This window comes from Vipera berus (genome assembly GCF_964194415.1).
Source record: "Vipera berus genome assembly, chromosome: 13".
In the NCBI taxonomy this organism is placed as follows: Eukaryota; Metazoa; Chordata; class Lepidosauria; order Squamata; family Viperidae; genus Vipera; species Vipera berus.
Window position 1 is genome coordinate 2114342 of NC_138216.1, and position 19700 is coordinate 2134041.

At 44.4% G+C, this 19700-nt stretch overlaps 1 long non-coding RNA gene across 1 annotated transcript in view; it reads right to left on the bottom strand.

The window, feature by feature from the left end:
• The window catches only part of LOC308673817, a 53470-nt gene extending 37436 nt beyond the window's left edge, over positions 1–16034 (bottom strand). The window contains exon 1 of the long non-coding RNA XR_014027748.1: positions 15918–16034. This is a non-coding gene — a long non-coding RNA (uncharacterized lncRNA). The remainder of the gene's footprint in view (positions 1–15917) is intronic.
• Between the last annotated feature and the right edge of the window lie 3666 nt (positions 16035–19700).

The window sequence follows — 19700 nt, forward strand, 5'->3', positions numbered from 1 at the left end:
CAACGGATGGAAATTGATCAAGGAGAGAAGCAACCTGGAACTAAGGAGATTCTAACTTCCTAACCGTGAGTGGTATTAATCAGTGGAACGGTTTGCCACCAGAAGTTGTGAGTGCTCCAACACTGGAGATTTTTCAGAAGAGATTGGACAGCCACTTGTCTGAAATGGTCTAGAGGATCAGACTAGAAGACCTCGGACTAGAGGTCCCTTCCAACTCTTTTATTTTGTTAATTAGGATATTTACGTGATAGAGAGGTAGGACGTAATTCTTGGAAGGAGTAGCAATGGCTAGTCTTATCTTCTATGAATTTGCCTAACCCCTTTTTTCTGGTGCCACTGGGAAAAAGACTGAGTATACCTATTTAGTAGGGACGCGGTGGCTCAGTGGGTTAGGATGCTGAGCTTGTCGATCAGAAGGTTGGCAGTTCGGCGGGTCGAATCCCGAGTGCCGCGTAACAGAGTGAGCGCCTGTTACTCGTCCCAGCTTCTGCCAACCTAGCAGTTCGAAAGCACGTAAAAAGGCAAGTAGAAAAATAGGGACCACTATGGTGGGAAGGCAACAGCGTTTTGTGCGCCTTTGGTGTCTAGTCATGCCAGCCACATGACCACGGAGACATCCTCGGACAAGCACTGGCTCTTTGGCTTTGAAACGGAGATGAGCACCGGCACCTAGAGTCGGAAACGACTAGCACGCATGTGCGGGGGAACCTTTACCTTTACCTTATACCTATTCAACGGGCTTTGGCACCATGCTCTTTCTTGTCCTTCATGACCCCTTTCCTAATAACTGAAAAATCTGACAAGCCTAAATTTAATCATGCCCTCACCTAGATGATGAACATTAATCTCACAGCTACTGATGGGTAATTTAATTAGGGCGCATTTGGAATGAATTACAACCACCAATTAGCACCATCACGTCGGAGTCTGCAATGAACAGAGGGGAGTTAGTAAACTACCATTCTCTGCCGCCTTAATTACAAACATACTCTCAAGTGTTAAATCTCTCTTCTCCTGCCTTCCTCCACCAATGTTTGCATCCAAGCATTTTTCATGACAAGAGTTTATGGAGGCCAGACATAAATACACCAAGGCCTCTCACTATTTCAGAATTGGAATAGAGCTGGAAGGGACCCTGGAGGTCTTCTAGTCCAGCCCACCCCCTGCTCAAACAGGAGGGCTCTATACCATTTCAGACCAGTGGCTGTCCAGTCTCCTCTTAAAACTCTCACTGCACCTGAGCAAAGCATGACTGTATCCTGGCTTCTGTCATATTGTACATTATGCTCATTTCACTGGACGTTTCCCCCAATCTCCAAGCAGGGCAGATATTCCAGAATATCGTGAGGTACTTCAACGAGAGGAAGGGGAGGAAAACGCTTGAGTAAGGGGACATGAAAATTAGAAGCGTCAACCTCAAAGTGAAACAGAAGACCACACCTCAATCAGGGAGGGCCCCCCAGAAAGGAGAGACATGCAGAAAGCACGAAGACACACTCTGTGAAAGCACAAAGACAGTCTTCTACTCCAACCCTGGCCTAGACCATTTCAGACAAAGGGCTGTCCGATCTCTACTTAAAAACCTCCAGTGATGAAGCACCTACAACTTCTGGAGGCAAGCTGTTCCACTGGTTAATTGTCTTCACTTAATTCCAGGTTGCTTCTCTCCTTGATGAGTTTCTTGTCCTGCGGTAACCCTTCTGTAAAGGCCGGCTGAAAATATGTCTTACAACCTGCCAGCCATGGAGAAATATCAGAACTTTATTATTATTATTTTTGCAGCAGAAGCGCGTGTCAGGTTGAAAAGGGAGCCTTTTCGTGCAGGCTTCAAATCTTCACCGATTTCTATTGGAAGGAAAAACCAAAGACCCCAAGGATGAGTTTCAACCGGTCCTTGATCCTAGCAAAACCTTTTCAACTCATTCAGTCGAATATAATCCTCTTGGAGGAAAGATAAGAGAGACGAAGGGCTGTGTAAAATCAAAACACTTTTGAAATGTGGGTTGTTGGCTTAGCAGGGGTTGCCCAAGGTAACTGCCTTCTGATGTGAGAAATCAGGGTTCAACCCCAACTGTAAAAAAATATATGGCAATGTCCATTTTGCTCTCTGAGTTCATGGTGACCTAACCCTAACCCTAAGTGGAATTTTCCTCCTATAGGATTTTTCCATGTATTTTACCAGGAAACATAGATAGGGTGGCCTAGAAAGGGACGTTCCCTCCTAACCATCCACAAGCACTCCGAGTTTGTTGGTGAAGTCCATTTTCCTGTATGAGTTCATGGTGACCTAACCCTAAGTGGAATTTTCCTCCTATGGGATTTTCCCATATATTTTACCAGGAAACATAGATAGGGCAGCCTAGAAAAGTAAGTGCCCTCCTAACCATACCCAAGCATTCCAAGTTTGTTGGCAATCTCCATTGTCCTCTGTGAGTTCATGGTGACCTAACCCTAATCCTAAATGGAATTTTCCTCCAATGGGATTTTCCCATGTATTTTACCAGGAAACATCCATAACCCTAAGTCCATGGTGGCGAACCTATGGGACGTGTGCCACAGGTGGCACGCAGAGCCTTCTCTGTGGGCACATGCACCGTCGCCCCAGTCCTAGGCCTTCAGCTGGCTTTTATAAAACCTTTTCACTTTAGGCCTCTGCCCTTGTGTGCAAAAAAAAAAAAAGGTTCAATCAATCAATTTCAACTTCTCGTAAGAAAGAAAAAGATCTCGCAAAGTTAGAATTAATTGATTGAACTTTTTAGTCCCACCCAGTCTGCTGTTACCACCACCCAGTGTGCCACGCACACCCAACGGGCCACACCCACCCAACGGGCCATGCCCAACTGCCACCCGACGATACATAAGTGGGTTTTGGGTTGCAGTTTGGGCACTCGGTCTCTAAAAGGTTCGCCATCATTGTCCTATAGAGCCAGTTCCTATTCGATGACTCAACAGATGGCCATTTCTGCTCCTCTCTTTGGATGGAATTTAACCACCTTCATAATGTAGGACTGGTCAGCCAATCTTTTGCTTTGTGCACGAGTCACTGTGTGGGAGCTAGGGCAGCTAAATAAATTTGACAAACAAATAAATGTCGCCTACTGAAGGAGACTCCCCAACTTCATGTACTGGAATTCCTCAATGTTTCCTTATCAGATGATGGAACTCCAGAAGCATGGATTGATGTCCAGTAGGAAGAGATAATTGAAGGGAGAATGGAAAAGAGACAAATATGACCATAACAGCAGAAAAACTGAAAAGGAGGAGGTCCCTAGTATATATATATGGGGTCCATTATTGCCCTGAATTAGATTTAATTCCCTCACACATGATTGATTAATAGAGCTCTTATACCTCTTCCGCAACAAAAACACGAGGGTGTGCGTTTTAATATTTCGGTGCCTCACGCATGTCTTTTCTCATTTTCCCTTGATCCCAAGAACATCACAAACGAGAAAATCAGACAAATTTGCAGCTCAGAATGACATAATTTGATTGCAATAGCTCAGAGGTATGGTGGCGGGGGGAGACCCGAATTCTGACTACATTACTCTCTGGAAGAAAAAAAAAGTTACTTGGAGCAATGAATTCATTTGCACATTTTCCCTACAACATTATGCTAATTTGAAACAGAATTTTAATGTTCGGGAGCAGGAATTTTTCACAGCCAGCACGCTCGGCTGGAAATGGAAGGAGAGCGGTTGGGGGAAGAAGAAGAAAAAGAAGAGAGCCAGAGTCAGCAAATTAGGCATTATTAAGCAGCAGGTTGGGTCCATCCTAACTGAATTTTCAGAAAGGTAGAGCGGGTTTGGCCCGCTGCCTAGCTTTCAAAATGACGGGAAAATAGCTGACTCTTGAACCTGGCATCCAAGGAGTCCTTAATAGCTTGAATAGATTTTGGGCTGGAAAATTGGATTCCGAACAGCCGAGTCGGGAAGTGAGGAGAACCTGTATGCAACAGTAAATTCTATTAATCCGTTAGCTGTGCAATTAAAAGAGGAAGTGGCGAGCCCGGGGAGCTAATGCTGCAAGCTAAGACCCACAGGCCCTTTGCTTCTGGATCAACTGCATGCTGATTAGGCTCAACAGAAGGAAGCCGACATGTCACGCCAAGAAAGCCTCTGGAGCTGGAAAGAAAGTTGGGAGACGTTGGAAGGCCTGCAAAGGCTGAAGAAAGCGAGCTGGATCCGCCCAAAGCATCATAGTCCTGGCTCCATTGCAGGAAGCCTGCCGGGCTGGTTCTCTCAACATCTCAGAGGGTTGAGGAGAACTTTTCCAAAGCCACCATCTCGAGGAGCAACTGTAAAGAACCCGAGAACCACATCATGGTGCCAAAACAGAAGGCTTGGGTCTCAAAGTGGAGGTCTATTGGCCTTTTCTTTTATATTTTGGGTGCGGCGTAATGTTAATAGAAAGAGTCAGTTTGGTCCAGGGGTTAAAGCAATGGGTTAGGACCGGGAAGACCTCCGGTCTTCAACATGGAAGCCACCTTGGACCAGGCACACTTGCTCAGTCCCAGAAGATGGTAGCAGCAAAGCCGCTTCTGAAAAATGTTGCCAAGAAAACCACATGCATTTACCTGGGTGTGGGGTTTTTGTTTGCGATCCGAGCTTGCTTGTTTTCTTGGAGATGCTTTATGACCCAACGAGGTAACACCATCAGTGCTAGAGGGGAATGGTAGAAGCAAACCTTACTCTTTTCTACCACCGAAGATACTACATGGTTGGGTCATGAAACATCTGCAAGAAAACCACCAAGCTCAGAGAGCAGCAAGGACCCCTCAATTCTTCTTCTTCTCCTCCCCCTCCTCCACTTTACAAACCCTACTTCCCTCTGGCACTGATGATGTTCCCTAGTTGGGTCATGAAACATCTGCAAGAAAACCACCAAGCTTAGAGAGCAGTAAGGACTCCTCAATCCTCCTCCTCCTCCTCCTCCTCCTCCTCCTCCTCCACTTTACAAACCCCATTTCCTTCTAGCACTAGTTCCCTAGTTGGGTCATGAAACATCTGCAAGAAAATAACCAAACTCAGAGAGCATCCAGGACTCCACAATTCAACCCTGATCTACAAATATTCTCTTCCATTTATCTGCCAAGAGTCAAGATTGACTTAAAGGCACACAGACACAGACACACACACAAACCTCAGCACACTTGAACAACTATGCAAAGAACTATCATTTCTAAGGAAGGGCTGCCGATGGATTCTTGACTAAGAGGACAAAAAGCTAACATTTTTTCGTGCTTCCGCTAGCTCTTCTAATTTGATGTTTTCCTTGGCTCAGGCCAAGGAGAAGCAATGGAAGGCGAGGGCTTGAAATATTAAAAAGTTTCTTCCACAGCCCTCTCAACTTCCCTAGCTGCTTTCCCACTGTTTAGAGCTATAAATCTCGCCTTGGTGCAAGATGACTACCGAGAAACTTATTACTTTTATTAGCCCAGCTGCTACGAATCAGGTTGTATTAACGATCCATCAGAAAGAACAGCAACATCAATCCAGTGAACCACAAGCAAGCTGTTGCATAAGCTCAAACTCGCTATTGTGCATGTTGGGTGGGAAATATCAGCTCGCTACACAACTTTTTTTTTCCCCCAGGTAAGAAAATTTTAGTAGAACGGTATGGTTTTCCTTTCTTCAGCTTTAGGTACTCTACTCTTTCTATTTTACGGTAGCTTAGTTTTTCAGGCTTGCACCAGCCATGGCCTTCTGATGATACTTCATTCAAAAATGGCTTTTAAAAAATTGGATCCATGATATTTCAAGGCCACCATATACTAGATGACCTCCAAGGTCCCTTCCAACTTTATTATTATTATTATTATTATTATTATTATTATTATTATTATTATTATTATTATTATTATTATTATTATTATTATTATTATTATTATTATTATTTAGGTCCCTTCACCTTTGGGAATTTTGCAGTATACTGTCGTTCTGTTGTAGACAGCATTTTGTGAGGATTTTTGCATTTTGCACCTGGAAAAGACCTCAGTTAGTTGGATTCTCAACTGACCCAAATCTCTTCTTAGAGGCACATGAAAACTCTTTCGTTGGGCATTTAAATCGATTGGAGTAGATTCAGAAAGAGCGAACTGTGCGTTCGTAGTGGGATTTCACAATGTCTTGTCACTGCAGTTGGCCAATTCCCGTCAAGTTTCAGAAGTCGTGTGAAAACGATGCTAGCTTTGTCAATTTGGGGGCCTCTGGAAATTTTGGGTTACAATGCCATTAATTCTAGCCAGCCCAGACATCTGTTAAGACTATGGCGTGGTACCAGTCTCAAACATCTGGATGGTAGCACATTGGTTACTCCTGAAATAGCGTTAACAAGCTGAACCAATCAATCCTCTTCATTTACAGTACATAGTTCCCTCCGAAACACATCCAAGGTATAATTCCAATCTCTTCTTGAATTCAACCTTTTCAACTTAGAAAACCACATTTGTAGAACAGGACCTGGATCGTCATATAGTGCAGGGGTCTTCAAACCTGGCCCTTTTATGACTTGTGGACTTCAACTCCCAGAATTCCACAAATCATAAAAGGGCCAACTTTGAAGAACCCTTGTGTAGTGCAATTCAAACTGATTGTTGTGTGACTCACAACAATGAATTAAGATGGCTTGATTCACAAAGACTATTTTTATGTTCTGAAGGTCTATGAGAAGCTACCTTACAGTCTACATACATCCACTGATTTCTTTCTGGATCAGTAGATTTAAGATTCCTAGATGGACTTGGGTGGTCATAATTCTTTCTTTTTTTTTCTTTCTTTTTTTAAATCGTCTATGGAGATTCTCAGTCATCCAAGCCAGGGTTGTCCCAATGGTGCTTTTTTTCCAAAAGGCAACTGAACTTTTGTTATTTCTTTGAAGATGTTTTGCTTCTCACCCAAGAAGCTTCTTTTCAGTTTTATTTACAATCGTATTTTTAAAATTAAAACTGGGTTTCAGAAGTAAACTTCCACAAGCAGATGAAATGAAGTTAAAAAAAAAAGATCTGAGGTCCCTGTCTCAAAAGAAATTGCCACCACCCTCTTAATAAATACTCTGGTAATTCTTAGTCACTTGGTTTTGGATGTTTTCCAACAATTTCAAAGAAGGTCTTCAGTGGCACCAAACTCCAGATCCACTGATGTGTGAGCTCACCTGCTGTAGCCTTTTTATGACTGTCGGACCTGTAACATCCGACGTTCAAAGCCATCTGACCCGATTCATTCAAACTCTCGGGTGCAAATCTGTTCCGAAACGACTAGTTTTAGACATCACCACTCCTGAAGCTCAATGGTCTTATTTATTTTTATGCTCAGGCTCGATGCTGTGCAATTTTGAATCTGCATACATTTAAATTAATTAACATATGCAATTAAGCCCTGGCATTTCCTTGCTCGGAGTTGGCAACAAATAATTACAAAATCTCCAGTTGTTTCCAGCTGTGTTTATGCAGAGGCGGCTTCAGCTAAAAATCTGAGGAACCTGCAGCCCAGAGATTGTATATGGAGAGACTTGCAGGGACTTGCTCATGCGCAGAGCCCGTGCTCTTCAGGAAGGGGCATCTTTTGAAGGCCTGAACCAATTCCCTGGGTTTCTAATCCTTCCTAATAGGACATTTTTCCCCCCATAGCTTTCCCAGATATTTGGTTTTGCGTCATGAGTAAATTACACTGATGTTGGAGAATAACAATTTTTTTTGAAACTATGAGATTTCTCACGCTTCTACCCTATACAGGTTGTTTTTTGTGACTTGGGAGGGAGTTTTAGTTCTTCGTAGGTGTTTGTTTTAGGATTTGGGGGTCTTCTACAAAGTGTTGGTCATCCATGAGACCTCTTTATCAAAAAAAAAAAAAAGCAAAAAAAAGCAAAGAGTATCCTCAAGAATGAGACGGACCTAATGGGTATCTTCAGAGTTCCTTCACAGTCTAAATGCCAACTATCTAATTTTATTTATTTTACATTTTCCAGGGAGAAATATCTTCATCCCTTGGCTTAAGAATTTATTTTGTTTTGGAAGTTGCAACCTGGGAGGAGAATAATTCTCACACAACTACAAAAGTGTCAAGGCACACAGTTTTATGCATTTCCTCCGCTAATTAAAAACAGCTGTTCCCCAGACAAAAGGCCAATCTTTACCGAGTGGCAAATACTCTTAATTGACACCCAAACTTTCCTGAAAAAATGAACGGAATCCTGACTTAAAAAGAGAAAACGCCACTCTTTCCTTAACTCTTTCTATCTCTTTCACTTGAGACTCTCCTTTTGCACGGATACCAGACGACTGATAATTCTGTCTTTTTATCAACCAGACTTAAATCAATAGAAGATAATATTTGTAGCTCAGGGTTGAACCGTGGGATCCTCGGTGCTCTCTGAGCTTGGGGATTTTCTTGCAGACGTTTTATTAGCCAACTAGGTAACACCATCAGTGCTAGAAAGGAGTAGGGTTTGCAGAGAGGAGGAGGAGGAGGAAGAGGAAGAAGAGGTGGAGGAGGAGGGCTGCAGAGCCCTTGCAGCTCTCTAAGCATGGTTGCTTTCTTGCAGATATTTCATGACCCAACTAGGGAACATCATCAATGCTAGAAGGGAATGGGGTTTGCAGAGAGCAGGAGGAGGAGGAGGGGGCCTGTGGGGTCCTTGGTGCTCTCTGAGCTTGGCTATTTTCTTGCAGACATTTCATGACCCAACTAGGGAACATCATCAGTGCTAGAAGAGAGCAGAATTTGCACAGATGAAATTACCTAGTTGGGTAATGAAACATCTGCAAGAAACAACCAAGCTCAGAAATCACCAAGGACCTCAACTCGACGATGCTGCTGAACCGATTCTCCTGCCCGTAAAACCACCAAGCTACTATTTTTCTCCTGGCTATTTTTAAAGCTAGCCTTTCAACAAATGCCTGGAATTGGGGAACACGTGTTCCTTGTGATCTTCTCCATAAAACTCTGTTCCATCACCCCTCATTATATGGAGAGCACGTGCCAGCAAGAGCGTGGCAATCAAAATATAGAAGAGATCATTTATATTTGAAAAGTTTCATTGTTTCTCCTTCGCCCGATGCTCCCTTGAGAGGCTGTCAAGATGCTGGGGCTGCTTCTACCTAGCTCATAAAATGCAGCTTCTTTTTCATGGCGGCGTTTAGTGTAAGCTTCCACCCTGTCCTTGCCGAAGAGAGGAGACAGGAGAGCAATAGGCGAAGGGATAGAATTTTAACAGGTGAAAGACACTCCCGGCTACTTCTGCTGGAATTCAACAGCCACCCTTGTTTGTCAGCAGAGCAGGGGGGAATCCAATGATTTCTGGAATCAAGATCATCTTTCTGGAGCCCCCGAAGAATTCCCACTTGCAGCATAAATCAAAGTGTTTCACTCCTGAATGGCAGCTACGGAAAATTAGAAGGCCCGTCCATCAACAGGAAATGATGAGAAATTGGGAATTGTGTCCCGGGATGCTTTGGGCAGGTTTATCATGTCATTCCTTAGATCGAAGGCCATTAACCAACCTCAGAAGGAGGGGAGGGATTCGTTCTGGATCTCCAAGTAAATCCACTTTGAGATAGGGGGATGTTGGTATTGATCGCTCACAGGATGGGTGATATAGAGCCTTGGTGGAGCAGTGGGCTAATGCCTCCTTAAGTAACACCAGCTGCCTGCCATTAGTGCAGGTTCGAGTCCCACCAGGCTCAAGGTTGACTCAGCCTTCCATCCTTCCGAGGTAGGTAAAATGAGGACCCAGATTGTTGGGGGCAATTAAGCTGACTTTGTAATAATGCCGCTTGGGGTGTGTGTGAAAGCCCTAATAAGCAGGCATATACATAGAATGAAGGCTACTGCTAAGCTTGTAAGCCGCCCTGAGTCTTCGGAGAAGGGCGGGATATAAATGGAATAAAAATAAAAATAAATAAAATAAATAAATCTCGGGTCTCATGGAAAACAGACGAGATAAGGATGCAAAATTATATAGTATCATGGCTGAGCCACAGAAAAAGAGAGAGAGAGAGAGGGGGGGGGGAGGAGAAATGATAATGATACAAATCCCAATGTGAGTAAAGAAAAAGAAAGAAAGAAAAAGAGAGAAAGAGAAAGTCAGAGACAGCAATGCTCAACTCATAAAAACAATTCTAGCAGCTTACTATAGGTAAAAACAACACAAAATGCAACGTGGCTAACCCTCTTTTTAAAGAGATTCCTTCTGTCCTCAACATCTCAGCCATCACAGGCAGGAGTCTGACCAGTCTGAAAAGATTTTGAGATGACAAGGAGCAACTAAAAGACAAGCAACGACTAAGAGCCTAAGAAACTCAAACCACCCCTTTAAGACGGAGAGAGCTGGAAAGACCGACTTTCAATTGTATATATATCTTCTATAGCTTCTTTTCCACTAAGAATATGAAGAGGTAAATTGAACCACCAATTGTCTTGATTAATCACAGTGATAATATCTCCGTATAGGTTGACGGATGAATTTTCACTCCTGGTACTTTTTGCATCCAAAATGGAGAGATCATTTGTCGAGGGCGCTTTAAGTTACCGAACCTCTTCAGTTCTTACCTTGAAGATAATTGCCCTACTGTGAGACACATCCAATTACAGAACTGTTTCCTGCACTACATAAAAACTACAGGGGAAATCACCTTGCAATTATGCTCTCCAGGGTTGAAAAGTTTACCATTCAGCACTTTTGACATATGGAACCAAGTTCTTGGCATCAGCTAAAACGACTGAGTGGATTCCAGTTGATGGGACTAGGACTGGGGTAGGCAACCTTGGCAACTGTTCTTTATATGTCTCAGCCTCCAGTCCCTTGATCATCTTTGTGGCTCTCCTCTGCACTCTTTAATATGTAATGGCCATTATGAATGACACAAAGCATTTCTCTCGATGGAAAAAGAAGTGGTTGCTTCAGGAAAGAAACTTGAAGACCAGCTTGGAAATTCAACTGATCTAAGGCCTGAATGAATCCAAGGAAAATAGCTGATTAGCACAGGATGAGTGATTATTTTCTCCCCCCCCCCCCCGTAGAAACTCAGCTTTCCAAGATTGTAAAGAAGGAAGGAATATTCATGTCCTTTCTTGATTGCAAAAATCAAGCCGCTCGGATGCCTCTTAACAATATAAATTACCAAGTTAATCAAGACTAAGACAATGTAATGGGGCCTCATGGTATGATGGGCAGTTAATATTAAAATAAAAGAAGACATATGGAAAAGTAGGACACAACAAATTCAGGGCATGGTTTTCCTTCTATTGTTTAATAAAGAAACACATGAACAATAAGTAAATAAGGACCAAAACCTTGAAGGGAATCCATTGTGGAATGGTAACGTCTGTTCACTATAAAGGTAAAGGTAAAGGTTCCCCCGCGCATGCGTGCTAGTTGTTTCCGACTTTAGGGGCCGGTGCTCACCTCTGTTTCAAAGCCGAAGAGCCAGCACTTGTCTGAGGATGTCTCCGTGGTCATGTCGCCGGCATGACTAGACGCCAAAGGCGCACGGAACGCTGTTACCTTCCCACCGGAGTGGTCCCTATTTTTCTACTTGCATTTTTTACGTGCTTTCGAACTGCTAGGTTGGCAGAAGCTGGGACGAGTAACAGGCGCTCACTCCTGTTTGAGCAGGGGGTGGGCTGGACTAGAAGACCTCCAGGGTCCCTTCCAGCTCTATTCCAATTCTGAAATAGTGAGAGCCCTTGGTGTATTTATGTCCGGCCTCCATAAACTCTTGTCATGAAAAATGCTTGGATGCAAACATTGGTGGAGGAAGGCAGGAGAAGAGAGATTTAACACTTGAGAGTATGTTTGTAATTAAGGCGGCAGAGAATGGTAGTTTACTAACTCCCCTCTGTTCATTGCAGACTCCGACGTGATGGTGCTAATTGGTGGTTGTAATTCATTCCAAATGCGCCCTAATTAAATTACCCATCAGTAGCTGTGAGATTAATGTTCATCATCTAGGTGAGGGCATGATTAAATTTAGGCTTGTCAGATTTTTCAGTTATTAGGAAAGGGGTCATGAAGGACAAGAAAGAGCATGGTGCCAAAGCCCGTTGAATAGGTATAAGGTAAAGGTAAAGGTTCCCCCGCACATGCGTGCTAGTCGTTTCCGACTCTAGGGGCCGGTGCTCATCTCCGTTTCAAAGCCGAAGAGCCGGCGCTTGTCCGAGGACGTCTCCGTGGTCCTGTGGCCAGCATGACTAGACACCAAAGGCGCACAAAACGCTGTTGCCTTCCCACCATAGTGGTCCCTATTTTTCTACTTGCCTTTTTACGTGCTTTCGAACTGCTAGGTTGGCAGAAGCTGGGACGAGTAACAGGCACTCACTCTGTTACGTGGCACTCGGGATTCGACCCGCCGAACTGCCAACCTTCTGATCGACAAGCTCAGCGTCCTAACCCACTGAGCCACCGCGTCCCTCCTGTTCACTATGGAGTCCTGTAATTTTTGGGACGGTTTGGGAAATGGAAGGAAGAGTTTGAATTTATTAGGAGTTCAAAGTTAAAGCCCCAAAGGGCTTCGGTTGACATGGTTTATATCTTTTCACATTTAATTTCATAGAAATTAAAATGGGGAGATTTTAAAACATCTATTGATTTGACTTTGTGGACCCCAGAAAGGATCTCAGTGACCCCAGGGATCTCCATACCATACTTGGAGAACCACGGCCCACACCAATGAATGAAGTCCTAGTATTTCTTAGTATGCCAAGCAGGTCTGATGACACGTGGGGCCAGGAGGACGTGGGGGAACTGCTGTCTTATTCCATGATTGTTGGTTATAAACAAGTGGGGAGGCGTCGAAAAACAGCATTAAGCGTGACGCTCACCAGGAGTTAAGCAGAAGGGCTTAAAAATTACAGACTGAAAGTCAAGGCGAGCAGAGACATAAGGAGAATTAATTACGGAAGTGAGGTATCACTAATTAAGGCTGCTTCTAAATTTGCATGTAAAGCAAATATGGAAGCACTTTGATATGTGTGAAAAAAGGCAATTTAACCTGCGGGTGACAACATTTAGTATTTAAATAGGATGTTTCATCTTCAGTTCCCTTTATAATTACGGAGGCCTATCACTTACCTGTCAACAAAAGTGCGTATAGTCAAGGCTATGGTCTTCCCAGTTGCAACGTATGGCAGTGAAAGTTGGACCATAAGAAAGGCTGAGCGCCAAAGAATTGAGGCCTTTGAACTATGGTGCTGAAGAAGACTCCTGCGAGTCCCTTGGACTGCAAGGCGATCCAACCGGTCAGTCCTAGAGGAAATCAACCCTGACTGCTCTTTAGAAGGCCAGATCCTGAAGTTGAAAGTCAAATACTTTGGCCACCTAATGAGAAGGAAGGACTCACTGGAGAAGAGCCTCATGCTGGGAAAGGTTGAGGGCAAGAGAAGAAAGGGACGACAGAGAATGAGGTGGGTGGATGGAGTCACTGAAGCAGTAGGTGTGAGCTTAAATGGACTCCAGAAGATGGTAGAGGCCAGGAAGGCCTGGAGGAACATTGTCCATAGGGACGTGATGGGTCGGATACAACTTCGCAGCTAACAACAACAATCACTTACCTGTGAGGTCAGGAAGACGGACCCCTGACAGTGGTAGGGAAGAGTTAAAGGCAAGATGGGGCAGATTTTTAGCAATGGTGGGAGAGGTAACTGAGTTCTCCTATGCTCCGTTCCTTCCTCAACTTCATCTTTGGACTTCGGTGTGACGCATTTATAATGCCATGAAGGCAAAGTTGAAGAAGAAAATTAAGACAACGGTGGTGACCTAGAGCAGGGAACATTCCAGCTCACCTGGAGGAAAACCTGGATTAACCATGTCTGGTCTAGTGAAAAGAAGGACTAGAGATGACGTGATAGCAGTCTTCCAATGTTTGTGAGGCTGCCACAAATAAGAGCGGGTCAACCTATTCCCCAAAGCTCCTGAAGTCAGGACGAGAAGCAACTGTCTCCTGGTGATTATAGTCTCTAGTTTCCCACCTGGCTTTCATGTCTAAGCTGGGACTAGAACTCACTATCTCCTAATGATTGGCTCAAAGTCATCCAGTCGGCATTCATACCTAAGGCAGAACTAGAACTGTCTGTCTCCTGGTGATTGGTTCAAGGTCACCATGTGGCTTTCATACCTAAGGCGGCACTAGAACTCACAGTCCCCTCTTCTAGCCCGGTGCCTTAACCACTACTAGACCACACTGATTCTGTCCTCAAATGCAAGGCTGCCAGGGCGATGGGGGGAGATAGGACCATGGACTCTAAGCTGAAGTTGGCCACACCCAACCCTGACCTCCTGGCGCCTCGGGCCTCACGTGTGTGTCTGACTCAGACACACGCATGAGGCACAAACGTAAGAACCAGCCTCTAGTTAACCATCAGAGTAGGGAACAGATGCAAAACTCCATCCTCCATCCATGGGGTTAGCCAACCACTTGAAGAATACTGATGAAGCAATTTTCCAAGAACCGAGCTGGGGTCACCTCTTGCCATCGCCAGCCCTCAAACGGTGACTTCTCCCTTTTCCATCCTATCTCCAAGTATCACGATGCAATTTGACCGAAGATGAGAGAGAGGCAGAAAATGGAACGCTCCCACACTCGAATTCTAGTCCCTTGGCATCCCAGTTTGACCGCTACAAAGCCAGAGGGGGGGAGGGCATGGAGGATCAAGTGGTCGAGCCGTTGAGTTTCCAAACATAAATTGCTTTCCATCTTCAACCTCACATCTCCTTCTTCACAGCAGTGAAGGTTTCCCGTGCCTATTTTTTTTCAGGGGGGGGGGGAGAATCTAGTTCAGTTCCTGAATGTTTTGAGAAGCTGCCATGGTTAACCTTTGTCCCCCCCCCCATTCAATTTATACGCTGTCTTTTCACTCCAAAGGCTCTTGGGACACCTTCATGAATATTCTTTCCACCCAAAGAAAGGACACAGCAGTGATTTTTTTTAAAAAAAAATTCTTACAGTCATAAGTACACTAAGGCCTTTCACATTTTCAGAATCAGAATAGAGCTGGACGGGACCCTGGAGGTCTTCTAGTCCAGCCCCCTGCTCAAACAGGAGGGCCCTATACCATTTCAGACCATTGGCTGTCCGGTCTCTTCTTAAAACTCTCACTGCACCTAAGCAAAGCATGACTGTATCCTGGCTTCTGCCATACTGTACATTATGCTCGTTTCACTGGATGTCTCCCTGTAGCCCAATCTCCAAGCATGGCAGATGTTCCAGAACAGGGGTCCTCAACCTTGGCAACTTTAAGACTTGTGGACCTCAACTCCCAGAATTCCTCAGCCAGCAAAGCTTTGCTTAGGTGCCGTGAAAGCTGGCTGAGGAATTCTGGGAGTTGAAGTCCACAAGTCTTAAAGTTGCCAAGGTTGAGGACCCCTGTTCCGGAATATCGTGAGGTACTTCAACGAGAGGAAGGGGAGGAAAACGCTTGAGCAAGGGGACATGAAAATTAGAAGCAGCAACCTCAAGGTGAAACAGAAGACCACACCTCAATCGGGGAGGGCCCCCCAGAAAGGAGAGACATGCCGAAAGCACGAAGACACAATCTTTGAAAGCACAAAGTCACAGTCTTTAAATCAAGTCCTCAAGTGCTAGTTCAGAAAATAATCTCCCAGGCTTTTAAATAGCTGCCAGGAACCACGTTATCTCCCTTCATCACTCTTGTGGTAAAGTCAGTCAACAGCAATCTTGAAGGCAAAGAACAAAGAAGGTGTCGGATTTCTGGGCACCAGAGCTAGTCTTCCAAGAAGGGGAATTCTTCAAAGTTTTAATGACAGCTCTTCATTATCATACAGAATTTCAGAAAGCCCAATCGGTCAGCATGAGACAGTTACTGGCTGAATAAACATTTCTTAATTAAGCTGGTAAAGGAAAATGGACGATGGCAGTCGAAGAGATGCCTTCGTAAACCTCAAGACAAGGTAGACATACTCACTTTTCATGTGGAGGAGCATCTGGGGGCCACGGAAGTAATTTCCTTGGCTCCTCAAACACATGGAAACCAGAAGTTTCTATGTGGATCTACGTGGAGCTGGCAAACAGACAAAAAAAAATCCTGGACCTTGAGAATAACTGCAATCCTCATGTCTATAAGATCTCACTTGCCACATAGATAACAACCAGGATGGTAACTCGGCTGCCGTGAATTGCCCAGGGATTCAACCCAGACGTGAGTGGCCTAATTCAGCTACTATTTCAGGCTTGGTTTTTACCTAGGACTTACTTGGATTCAGACAGACCCCTTTGTCCTGAAGTCTCTGATTGGCTGCTACTTCTTAGAACCTCATCTTCTACAGAACGTTAGCTAGACACCTGACTCTGGGTTGTTTTTTTTTTTGCAGCTTCCAACCATGATTTTGGAAGAGCAAATGGCTTCCATCTCTGGCCAGTCTTGCTACATGTATGGATGATGCCAAGCAGCTCTGCAGCTCCAAAGAACCAGCCCCAAAAGACCATTTCAGCAATAATAGGACCCTCGCCCTCAGGACTCATCATACCCTCAACATGCAAGTAAGCAAAGGAGCAAGAAGGATTTTTTTTGGGGGGGAATATATCCCCCCCATCCCTTTCCCTCTGCAGACACATGGATCGTCCTGTCAGCTCAGGCCACCACGCCTGAGAAAATATAATGTGACTGAAAAGCACTTCTGGAGAAGAAGAAGAAGAAAAAAGACAAGACTTCAGTTGTTGTGCTTCAACTTGAACACAGACTCATCTCTCCTGACACTCACGTCAGTGGCCAGAGAGACGCTCCTGAGATGTTTATTCCTTCGGTTCCAGCGGATGAGTTTTGGACAGGGCGAGGCGAGGCTGAATAGGGTGGTAAACAAGAAGAGCCATGCATTTCCCCTTCACTGGCGTTCTCTGGAGACCTCTTCTCAGCCTTCTTCCCGCTTCATCTGCTAGGAACGCAAGTGTCATGGTTCCGATAAATGAGACAGTTCAAACAAAATGCAGGCACTGTTTATCTAAAAAGTCTTAATAATGAAACGAAACATCGGCATTCCTGGAGGGATGCCAGACTCTGAAATCTCCTCCCAGCAAACCCAGCGTAACATACACGATTCCCCCGCCCTTATCTACACACCATAAATCACATTATCCAATTAGTTTTACATATGAAGTTTCACTTCCCATTCTGTACGTGGCTATTCTTATCTTCTCAAAATAGCCGTTTGACATTTCCCTCCCTTCTGTGATTCAAAGCGAAGCAGTTTAAACAAAAGGCTGCCTCTTATATTGTCAGTGCAAAAACATGTCAATGTTTGCAGTGTTGACAGCAAGAACTGCAGCCACCCTTCAAAACCCTGAAGGTCTCCAAACTTTCAACCCGCCTGGGTCGATGCCACTGCCAACGAAGCTCTCTGTGGTATAGGGCACTGTTGCCATTCCAGTTCTGGAGCTTCCTACCGCAGCACAGTCATCTGCAGCGATCCACACCTGCTTCCGTTTGATATTTCGGCCACCACAAACACACACCAGCTAGAAAGATGTGGACGTCTCTCTCTGCATCTGAGATTTAAAAGGCCGGGCCCATCTGTGAGGGTCCATTTGCTCCATACTGGGGGAGCCCACGGACAGCTGAAGCTGGGAAGGAAGCATCGCCCGTCCTTTTCTGGAGAGCTTTTTCAGAGAACCACAGAGGGAATGTGGCACATGAGATCCAGATGGGTTAATTATGCACCGGCCTGGTGATGGGACTGCTCCCGTTGACATCTGCGGGTGGACGAACATGCCTCTTTGCTTTCCAGAAAAAAAGGGAGGGGTAGGAAAGGAGGGACTCTTGAAAAATGTGGCAACCTGCACAGGCAGCTTCTCTCTGCAAAAAAAAATGTGTGGATAGATCCATAATTTATGAGAGTGCTGTCCACAGGCAAATTGCCTGCAATCTGTTAAAAGGGAGAAAGTCTCGTTCTTCCCTGGCTCCATTTATTATGCAGATTGGAGGAGAGCTTTAATTTCTAATTGATTTGCCAATATATAATCCTTTTAGTTTGCTTTCTTTTCTTTTTTCTTGGCTGAGGAATTCTGGGAGTTGAAGTCCAACAAGTCATAAAAGGGCCAAGTTTGAAGAGCCCTGATATAGATGTTCTAATACCTGCAGGACTCACCAATCCCGAAAGAAAAAAAATGGCAGAAACACCGGCGGTTTTGTTTTTTTTGAGGAGGATGTTTTGTAAATCAGATGGAAGCGTCGACTCCTAACTACATCTTCATTCTGGTCATTTTCAGTGGGACCTTTGGGCTGGCTAGCAATTAACCTCCCCTTGGGAAGATCTGCTTCATCCACTCATCGAATTCCATCTGAATCCTTGCTGGCTTTCTTAGGGCCGTGCGTGTGCTAATGGGGACCGAGTGAAAACCAGCATCCTGGTCAGGTCCAATCTAAGATCCATCAAGCCCAACATTTTACTTCCAGTGAGGAGCTTTCAGAAGTCTTAACAAGGAGACACTGATGAATTAGCACTCCCTTGAACTGGAATCCAGACATAGGCTGATGAAGCTGAAGATTAACTGTCCCTCTTATGACAGACCTGTCCTCCATGAAGCCAAGAAGCTCCCAAGAATGCAATTTATGCCAGTGGTGGCCGTCATACCTTCTGACAGTTCATTGTAAGCATCGCATACATCCTGCCAAGGAGCCTTTGAGCCATTATCTTCCACTTCCTGCTGATCAAACACCTTACACCTGGCAGGTTGTATACCCAACCTGTGCTATTTCAGGTATATCTTACAACTGCTCCGGGCAAAGTTTGATTCCAACATGGAACCATCTGCAAAGCTTGCCTAGACCACGTTTCCTCCATTTTTAACTCAAGAGACAGCTGGTGAGGCATATGTGTCTACTCAAGCTTATGAAGTACACACCACATGGGGCTGTCGAGGAGCTACTGATGCCACAGAAATCCATGTCTTAAGGCTGTCTAGGAACCGGAAGGGGATAGGATGTTAACTGCGTGCATGCGCGCGCACACACACACACACACACACACACACACACACCCTTCCAGTTTGTCACCCAAGCAAAAGCTCTCCAGAGTTTTGATCAGAAAACAAAGCTTTGAACTGGAAATCTATTTCAACGGAGTACAGCTCAGGAGCGCAGTTGTAGATCTTTCTGTGATCACGGTGGATTACGAAGGAATACATAAATAACGATGAACCCTAAAATTGGATGTTTCTCAACCTTTGCATTGCATTTTGCTAAAGGGGGACTCTTAGCTCCTAATTTTGCTTTGCGTCTTCTTCCCCAAACCACATCAATGACAAGACTAGATGACCTCCAAGGTCCCTTCCAACTACTTCTTCTTCTTCTTCTTCTTCTTCTTCTTATTATTATTATTATTATTATTATTATTATTATTATTATTATTATTATTATTATTGATCATCGCACAGTCAACAAGATGTTCAGACTGGATTTGGCATTTTTGTCTAGCTATCGAGTCCTTACCAAGGACCTGGGATAGGCAGATGTGGATGTTTGACAAGACTAGATGTCCTCCAAGGTCTCCTCCTCCTCCTCCTCCTCCTCCTCCTCCTCCTCCTCTTCTTCTTCTTCTTCTTCTTCTTCTTCTTCTTCTTCTTATTATTATTATTATTATTATTATTATTATTATTATTATTATTATTATTATTATTATTATTATCATCATCATCATCATCCCCAGAAGTCACCTAGTCCTTGAATCTGGACCTCCAGCGAGGAATGGCCAAT